The sequence below is a fragment of the Fukomys damarensis genome, unplaced genomic scaffold (assembly GCF_012274545.1).
Source record: "Fukomys damarensis isolate Sample0158 unplaced genomic scaffold, DMR_v1.0_HiC HiC_scaffold_15, whole genome shotgun sequence".
Classification (NCBI taxonomy): domain Eukaryota; kingdom Metazoa; phylum Chordata; class Mammalia; order Rodentia; family Bathyergidae; genus Fukomys; species Fukomys damarensis.
This window is the reverse complement of record NW_022900927.1, coordinates 58001180-58011235: the sequence shown is the minus strand read 5'-3', so window position 1 is coordinate 58011235 and position 10056 is coordinate 58001180. Positions and strand designations below refer to the sequence as shown.

Here is a 10056-nt window from a genome sequence, read left to right as displayed (position 1 = left end):
AACTGGTTTATAGAGTCAGCCACATCTGATATATAAATATAAGTCTTTATGTCTTCAAACATGTATGGATACAAGGCATATTATTAGATGGTTAGAATGTTAGCTGTTAGCTACATTCCGTGGAATAGGCCATTATCTAAAATAGAACTTCTATGTGGATTGCCTGGCCAAGTAAAATAACCATCATTACAGAGCATGCCCAGGCCTGTTTTGATAAACATGCACTGAACATTCTCAGGGTAGGAATACAGAGATGGGTCAGACAAAGAGCTGAACTCAAAGACCCTACATCCTACAGGAGAAGAGATGGAAACTGCATTTGCTAACATATAAAAGGTGTGTGTTCATTTTATAAAGGAATTTATTGGGGGAGAAAATGCACGTGTTTTTAACCACATACATTTTGACAGTGATTTTTAGGTAGTTTCTCATGGAAAATATATTTTTTAACTTACAAAATATGCTACATACTAAAATATAGTAAGAAAAAAATGGACTGTCCATTAGTAGTCTGAATAAGGGGGAGAACTATAGCTAAAATAGAAAAATACTGATAACATAAACACTAGCACTTATCAGAGTTGTGAGGACAATTGTTACATCTCAAATGCTAGAGTGACAGAAATTATCAAATTTGTCACTTGTGTGTTACTACTTTTATCAAGAAAATTACAAGTAGCACCTGAAAGCTGAACATGTATGAGATGTTTGGTTGTGGCTCACATCCCACAAATGCACATTATCTAGGTGTAGGGCACACACGTTGGCTCAGCTGATCTCTGGAAACCGTTTTAGGGCTTAGCACAGGAATATTCACACACCAGCAAATGTGATACAGCATTACCCACAGAGGAAAGGTAGAATGAGAAGAACGTGGGAGAGAGTACTTAATGGCCTCTCCTCTTCTTCTTATCAGAATTCATAGTGTCAGCCTCTGGCATTTTTGGCAATCCAAGTTCAACTCAATGCACTGCTGCAGAAGTTGGGTCAAAGGACACTAATGACCCTGATGTAAGCCTTCAGTGATGGGAGGAAGCTCTGGGTCAGGAGAGGAGTCAGGCCAAGGCTCTATCACACCGTACACAATTTGCAAAACTCTGAAAAAAGGCTTGCTATACAGGGGATCATAAAAGTGACACATAGGTAACTCCCACAATTTATGTTAACCCAATTTTATGTGAAGTCAAAGGTTTTTCTGTCCGTGAGCTTTGTTCAGTGGAATTCCTTTTATTATTTTTAATGGTGATTTTGGGGAGATTGATCTTTCTAGAGCAATCTAATCTCTAAAGAAATAACAATTCCTGTCTTCTCTCTTTTCGCTCATATTTCATCAGTTTTACGTACTATTTAGTTAAATTCCACCCAGCTGGGGAACAGATACACAGGACTGAGAAGTGGAAGAAGGTCCCCGGGTAGTGTGGGCAGCCATTCCAACAGGTTTCTGTTGACTACAGCTGCTAACTTACCTCGGCTCCACGGAGGCATTTTCAAACAGAACAGGAAACGCAGCACCTCCAAGAGAGAGCTAGGAAGGGATGTTACTCCAAGTGGCCCATTTCACTGTGAAAGTTGATGCATACTAATAGCCCAATATTTAGTTGAAATTCTGAGCTTCTTGGAAAGTCTGCTTTTCCTGACACTCTCAGCTGGAAGTCCCTCGGTGATGCGTTGGGACTTTGTCTGTGATACGGATCTCATTTTCCTTTAGGTTGAAGACATTTAGAGCCAACCTTGCCTCTTTTTATGAGAACTAAATGCTTCATAAAGAGGACTATGTCTCTCTCATTTATATACTTCGTAGAGACAACGTGCTTTGAACATAGTGAGCCTTCATGTTTATGTATGTTGTTCCATTGAATTTGTGTGTGTGTGTGTGTGTGTGTGTGTGTGAGAGAGAGAGAGAGAGCGAGAGAGCGAGAGAGAAAGGGAGACTGGTGACAAAGGAGGGGAGAGACGGAGCATAAATAGTGTGCTTGATGTCTCATTCCTAAGCAATATGATTAAAATATATAGTAAATCTTTAAAAATGATTACAGAAGAGACACATTGTCATCTATCCCCTTCAGAATGCACTACCTCACGTCCAACACTTATCCCATCGTTCTTGCTATTTTCTGGAGCACATCTAGAAGTTCTCTTTTGGGGGTCTTTACACTCTATCAAGAATATGCTGAATGCTGCTTCTGAGTGTCATCCAAGGGAAAAGTAGGCTTGTGAAAATATTATAGTGTCTTCTTCTTGTTCCCTCTACAGCATAAGCTCACATGGCTACAGACACAAGGAATTCCAAAGCATTCATTCATTTGTTCACAAAACATTTATTGCCGATGCCCTGTGTCTGACATTTTAGCCCCCTATGCAAAAAAAAACCCAGGTTTTATAGAAGAGATATAAATTGTGCTTAAACGGGCCAAACTGAAGGGAAGAAATGGTAAGTGCAGGGTCCCTGTTAAATATTAATGAAGGCAAGGAGCCCCCAAATGTTGTGTGGGCACAGTAGCTGAGGCAGAGGCAGCTCTGAGCTGCCTGAGGGGAAGGAGAGCCCAGATCTGGGCCAGATCTCAGAGGGAGTAGTGTCCCCGAGAGTCAGCTCAACTTTCTCTTTTCTCCCTCTCCTTCTGTTTTGGCAGAAGGAAAACTGCAGGGTCATCGCCTTGACAGACTGGAAGGGAGTCCCAGAGAAGGGTGTCTGCTGGGTGTCCGGTAAGTCATTAAGTGCAGGACTGAAGCCAAGGGAAGGCACAACACAGAGGGGTTTTTCAGGACTGAAGCCATAGCCTAGAGGTGCTCAGATTCAGAGCTCTAAGCGCTCACACTGCTTGAGGCCATTGACAGCCTTAGCTGCTCCTGGCTGCAGGGCTGTTTGAAACCCTCAGTCGTGGAGAGAATACAACACCAGGGGTGTCAGATGCCGAACGGAGGGGAACACAGTCATTGCCTGACAAGGTCAGAGGTTCTGAGGCTGAGGGGACTGTCTGAACCCGAGGGTGAGAGCCATGCCAGGTTTTCAGCTCTGAAGTGCAAGGAAAAGCGAGTAAGCTGACGACATGGCTCATTCTTCAGAGATTTCCTTCAAAAGTGGAGCCTGCGTGGTGAGCCGTTTTCCTAGACCTCTGCATTCATATTTAACAAGCAACCGCTACACAACTCAAGTTCCACGAGGCTGTGTTATGTGCTCCTGGAGTAAGCTTCCATCTGCTCTCTTCTTTTCCAAATTGAATACTCTTCCTTGCAAAGTTATAATGACAATGTATACGCCCATTATCGAGTTATATTTTTGCAATAAAACTTTTAATGTGCTTAAGGAGGTAGCTTCCACCGCGGAGTCCTCCAGAGACCCCTGCAGTAGAGGAGAAACAGGCTGCTCTGGGTTGAGCATCCTCGGGTGGCAGTGAGCTGTCTTGTGCTAATGTGAGAAAACTGCAGGTACTTAACCACGCAAGAATGGAGGAGAGAGGGCTGGGGGCATCACACACCCGCTGGGTCCTTCTCCTGGCAGAAAATAAACTTGAAAGTTGAAAGGAACTCAGAACCATCCTGTTTAAATCACTTATTTTATAGAAGAGGTTTTAAGAACCTGAGAGATGAAGCAATTGCTCTAAATTATAGATGTAGCACTCCAATAGCAAACATGCAGCTTGCATTAGCAACCAGTAAGCACATTTTCATGACAAGAAAGAAAAGAAACTCTACTCACAATCTGGGGCACATCCTTCACCCTCCTGTTTGCCTGAGTACAAGCTTATACATAGTCCTTTTTCCTTAGCGTTGCTTTACATGCTGTATTGGTCAGCTTTCCAGACTATAACAAACACCTGAGATAATCAACTTAGAAAGGGAAAAGGTTTATATCGGCTCAAAGTTTTGGAGGCTTTGTCCATGTTCAGTTGGCCCTGTTGCTTTTGGGTCCCTGGTAAAGCAATACATTGTGGTAGGAGTGTGGGACAGAGCAAAACTCATTATTCCATGACCATGAAGTGGAAAGAGAAAGTGAGCTGGGGTCCTACTGTACCTTCAAGGCCCTAAAGACCTCCTACCAGCCCCCACCTCAAAGGTTCGCCAAATCCCAGTAAGCTCCAGAGCCCAGAGAATAAGACTTTCATGCAGGCTTTTGGGGAACATGACAGCAGTGTTATAAATAGATCTTGGGCAAAAAAACACCCCTTCAGATTTCTAGTCTCTAGAACAGCCACGAGAGAGGAAAGCTGAGTTGCTCTAAACCACCAGTTTATATGGGTTAGAGCAGCTATAGGAAACTAGCACAGCCTCCAGTTATACATTCTGATCCTTCCATTGCAGCTGTTTTTCCTTCTCTGAAATATCTATAAATCTGCACTTCAGATGTGGGACTCACACACCATGAAAATTGGTAATACCATTTATAACATACATATTTTTTTCCTAAAACAAATGCAGTAAGATGAGCTGAGGTACCTCAGCTTTATAACAAACAGAAGACAAAATCAAATAAATTTGAAGTTTCCTTCCATCTTATCAATTTCTTTTCTCATTCATTGTCCTGAAAAATTCAACCGAGAAATACACTGTATATAATGCAGCAAAAAAATCGGCTCAGTGTAGCTTCTTGCTATGCAAAGCAGCTGCTAAGTCCAGTCCTTCATTATTTTCTACCTCAGTTACAAATATGGGCTATCTTTCTGTTTGTTTGTTTGGTACCAAGGATCGAATTCAGGACCTTGTGCTTGCGAGGCAGGTGTGATGCCACTGAGCTAAATCCCTGGCCCAAACATAGGGCATCTTGCTGTCTCTCTTTCTCCAGTTCTAACACATTATTGCTTGTGTGATTTCCTGAAGTGCTTTTGCTCATGACACTGTAAGAAATACATCATGTGGCAGTGTATTAATATATAAAAATAGAGCAATGCATGCTAATTCCTCTCTTTCTCTTTCCTTTTCTCTCTCTCTCTCTCTCTCTCTCTCTTTCTCCCCCTCCCTTCCTCTTAAAATATAAGCCTTGATCTATACTGCTGTAATATAAAGCTGCACCCCATACCAATGCCAGGATCACCTTTCTAAAATATGGATTTCACCATTTCACTATGTTAATTAAAATTCTGTGATGGCCCCAACACCTTCATTCATTCTAACAACCCTTTGTACTGAGAACTTACAAAGGTTACCCTGGGAAGACTACAGGGTAAGACAATAAAAACACATAGCCATGGCCTGACAGAATACAATATATGTATAAATATTTAAACTTCGTGTATGTATAATGCCTCGGACCTCTCAAACAATGTCTCCTGCATTACCGTTTTAAGCAGCTGTACTCTTCCACCTATACACTGATATTTACTCACCTTTCAAGAGGTAAATTATCTCAAATATCCCTTTCTTCTCCATCCATTCCTTCTTTCACTCATCCATCCATCATCACCCAATACTTAAGCTCCTTCATTGTTCAAGTGGTATTAGGTGCTCTGTGCTGGTGACTCAGAAGTGCTTGTAGAGCTTGCAGTCTAATTCAGAAATCCTTTCCAGGGCTCTTGGCTGTCCTTTCCTATAGCCCAGGAGGACTATCGCTATTGACTGTGCCCTTTTCATCCATACGACAGTGGATGGTGTGAATCCCTGACAGTGAACGCTCTGTTGCTTTCTCTCTGTGTATTACTAGTAGAGGGGCGCTGACAATGGACACATGGATTTGTCCATTTCCTTTTTGCAAGTCTATCACCCTCTAGCTTGGAATCCTTATCGCCAAAGGTGTGCCTGGCCCACCGTGAGACTTGAGAAAGAAGTGGTGGAAGGAACAAGAGAGAAGAAGGAAACAATTGCTCTACACAAGGTCGAAAGGCCGGCTTCTAGTATAAAATGACATAAAAATTTTTGAAGATTGTAATGACAGCAGGGAGAGATTAAAAAACATAAAACAAACCAACAAACAAAAAAATCAGGGCATCAGTGGAGAAACAAACATCCCAACCTTTTCAAACCTAGACTGGAGGTAAATCCAGAAAGAATTTCAATTTATATGCAGTAATAGACCATTCAAGTCCCTACTCCACAATCCAGAGCCTTAACCAGGCACCGTGAAATGTGCTTTCTTTTTTGTGAAAGTCACACTTATAGATTCTCCCCTTCTCTGTCACTTCCCAGTGAAACAATCTATGCCCCCACCTTCCGGAAACCCGGGCAGGCCGGAATCACGTTGGAACTGGGCTGAAAGGAATTTTGAGCACTTTAAAGTGCCTAACAGCATCTTCAGTTCCCCGTGCCCTGCTCTGATCCCAGGAAGTGCTGCACTAGCTCTCCAGCAGAGAAAACTGAGCTCGTGTCATAAAGAATGCTTAATGCCTTGTAACACAGACTTCTGTTTCACAGGAAAAATTCCCATTTGTTTTCACTGGAAAACTGCAAAGGGACAGCCTTAATCACACAGTTGGGGGGAATCACTTCAGAGCAGAGAGACAGCTTTATTGAGACCTAATATGAGGGGCCTAACTCAAGTGGTCATTTGGTGATAAGGAAAAGAAATCTCCCGTGTTCTGCCAGTGGATGTACTAGTGAGCTGAAGGCAGGAGAGTTCATGAACTGGTGCCTGACAAATGCACTATAAATCACCTGAATACACCTTCATGCAGCATTACTTCTCTTTTAATAAATTAATAAGTCACCGTCAATTCTGTACCTTTTTTGCTGTGACTCCCACTGAGACCAGATCATCTTTCATGTTAAAAAGAGAAAAAAGAAAAGAAAAGAAAAGAAAGGAAAAGAAAACTGTATACATGTCAATAGACTCCTATAAGTCAACCACATGAACTTCTCCATGGCTTCCATAGTTAAATCCGTCTTTTTCTCTAAAGATGGGACTCGCCCGTGTCTTTACAAATGCTTGGAAAAATGTCCTGTCAAATTCAACATCAGAGGGGCCTAAGAACATTCATCTTGGTAAGGTACAAACCACTCCATAGTTATCAGAGCAAGAGGACAACCCCTTTTAGAAAAATTATGTAATGATGTTGCCTGCCCAAGGAAAAGAAAAAACATCCATTTGTGTTAAGTATGTGGATAGTCCTTGTCAGGTGAAATGACGCTGGAGTTAACTTTCCATTTTCAACTTGAAAGGTCTTTGTTCGCCTTGGTCACTGTGACCTTCCTGCGGTCAGACATTTGCTTGAAGTGGCTCTCATCAGTTAATATTCTTCTAAACTTCTAGCCAGATGACTTTCTGAATTTAACTTTCCCCCTCTTCCTCTTAAAATATGACTCTATTTGGGTCCCTAATTGTTTTGTGCAACTGTAAAACAGAAAAATAAAACCACTGGAAGAGAGCAATCAGGTCCTTTTCCTCTGGGGAACAAAAAGAAGACAAGTGACACAAAGATCTCACTCCTTGCCTTGAGAAACAGCGCCAGAGACATGAAACCTACACACATGATAACAACTGGGGGAAATCTTTTACCTGAAACGTAGAAACGATTGCAAATTATGAGAGAAAAGGCTTACGAATTGTCCACTGGAAGGAGTTTGAATAGTGTAAGGAATGGGCAGTTTGCATGAGAATTTTCAAGAGCCTGCTTCCTGGAAAAAGCAAGAAACACAAAATATGGTTCAATTTAGGTTTACTTTTTAATGGGTGGGGCCATAAGTTCGTCTCTCTTCCATATTATCTTCCTTTATTTGCCAAAAGCACATTAATTTAATTCATCTCAACACCCCCCCATTTGCAATTAGATCTCTTAATCCTAAAAGAGAAATATAAAATGCCCTATTTTCCACCTGCTCTTTTCTAATTCCTATTATATTCATGTAATTTCTTAACTGTTTAATCTGCCAATCTTATATTTGTGCCGAATTTTCATATTTTAGCCTCAATATGCTATTCATTAGCGCTCAAACCCACGTTTGTCTCCTAGAATTCATTCTTTTTCTTTTCTTCACCCAGACTTCTCAATTGTGTGCATTCCCTCCCACCTTGATCTCTGTAATTCACCCATGTTGGTCGTCCGACATTCTGTCTCCAAACACTACTGAAACCCTATTTAAAATCTTGAATCTCAAATAATTTATTCCCCCTCTCCATCAACTCCACTGATTGCCAGCTCATCTCTCTGCCTCACATTTAAATGGCTGACTCTCATTTTCCCCCAAGCACTTTATAAACCTTTAACTAACATTATCTATTTCTCCCACAAAATTACATGTATTTTCATCTCTTTGTGAAGCCTGCTTTCTAATTGGTTTCGTTTATTTAGCTTATCTCTCCAATTTTCTTCTTTTAGAGTCATTTTTCATAACTCTCCTTATTGTGCCACTTTTAATCACGGAAATGCACCTTGGTTTAAATGGCCTGAAGCTAAATATTGAAAATGCATATGTGAATAGTCTGAACTTGATTACCTAATGGTTTGGATGAAGATAAAAAGGATATGAAGATGAATTGTCACCAGCCAGATTTAAATACATAACAGGCTTTAGCATTTATACTCCCCTACTCAACGACTTCTACTGCCTCTCAAAATCCACCCTTCTTGAGACTAGGAAGAGGAAGAAACCCGAGATGCATTTTTTTCCTCCTTTGTCTAAATGTAATTTTTTCATAGCTGAAGCCCATCTCTTTAACTATGGGACAGATCACTTATAAATCAGAACCTGGGTTCGGAGCTGACACAAAGGAAGTTTAAGAACCATGCAACAGCCCCACCAACACCTTCTTATATCGTAGAGTTTTCAAATCATTCCTATGGCAACTTATTGCATCTACTGATGCTCAATAAAAGATGTGACTATAGCAATAAGCAAAAAAAAAAATGGTGGTTCATGAAACTGTGAACAAGATTTATTTATATCACTTCTCAAAACCCTAAACAACTTCTTTCTACACTTGAGCAGATCTCAATCAGTGATTCACAGCATGGTGCTGTTCAGGAATGGTTCAGCCATGATTAAGGCTGAAGTCTTCTAAACTCAACATCTGGCTTATAGCAGGGCAGGCAGAATGAAAGCACGGCACCTATTTTTTCTTTTGTTAAAGGATTTCAGACCTTCCCTTTGTTTCTTTGGAGAGAAAGACTTTCTTGAGCAGGATATTTCATACCACAGGAAACAGCCCCTGAACTTCCTTCTTCATGTTAGTTCCTACCCATGTTTACACCTTGCCCTTTCATGGCTCAGAGGTGACAACTTCCTGCAATGCTCAGTCACGCACGGGTATTCTCTACCTTGGGCCTTCCTAGAATTTTACCAGTGGCTGCTGCCATACATATAAAATACGATGATCTCTGGGAATATTTATAAATGTATTAAAACCTGAATGCATTTGTCTAAATTATGACATCAATCCAATGCAGTGTTAGAGTTGAAATTAAATTCTGGATATCTCCCGGAGAGCTATTTTCGTAAAAGAGGTTACCAATTTAAATGGCTGGGGAGAGGGTACAGACAGATGAAATAAAGGAGCAGCACAGGCCAGAAGCCAAGTATAAAAATATAAGATACATGGACACTTTGTTGGATAAAGGGTAGGGCCTCAGCAATCACTGAGCCAAAGAAAATTCATCTCTGAGTCACAGACAGCTGGAGGGCACAAGCCTCCAGTTCTTATTACTCTCTGAGCAGAAATTGCCACTGAACTCCTCCCCTGAACACAATGGCCCATTTATACAAAGTTGTTTTTTCCCACCAGGTATCTACATCTCCCTTTTGCTTAGTCACCTGTATCCATGACAAGCGCCTAAGGGTCTTAGACTACAACCTGTCTAGAGAAGCAAGTAGCTCTAACATCAACTTGGGTGGAGGGGAAAAACTGAGAGGTAAGTTATAAAGAGGAGCTTACCAAGCAGGTCCTTTTCTGAGATCCCCGGCTGGCATAGATTAATGGAAAGAACTCTCTTTTCCAGAGCAACTATGTCACCCAGGGAGAGAGTTGCAAGATAAAATAAGGGAACACGATTATATTTGAATTTCAGATAAACAACAAACAATTTCTTAGCACAAATGTATTCAGATGGCACATGGACCGTACTTACAGTAAACTATTGTTTTTTAAAAAATTATCTAAAATGCAAATTTAAGTCGGCATGGTGCATCTTCCCT

The 10056-nt window shown here is 41.1% G+C and overlaps 1 long non-coding RNA gene across 1 annotated transcript; it reads left to right on the top strand.

Moving 5' to 3' along the window:
- Positions 1–206: 206 nt before the first annotated feature.
- LOC104865583 lies at positions 207–9711 on the top strand. The gene is made up of 3 exons (XR_781212.1): positions 207–336; positions 2631–2703; positions 9647–9711. It is a non-coding gene; the product is annotated as an uncharacterized LOC104865583 (long non-coding RNA).
- Positions 9712–10056: the final 345 nt, after the last annotated feature.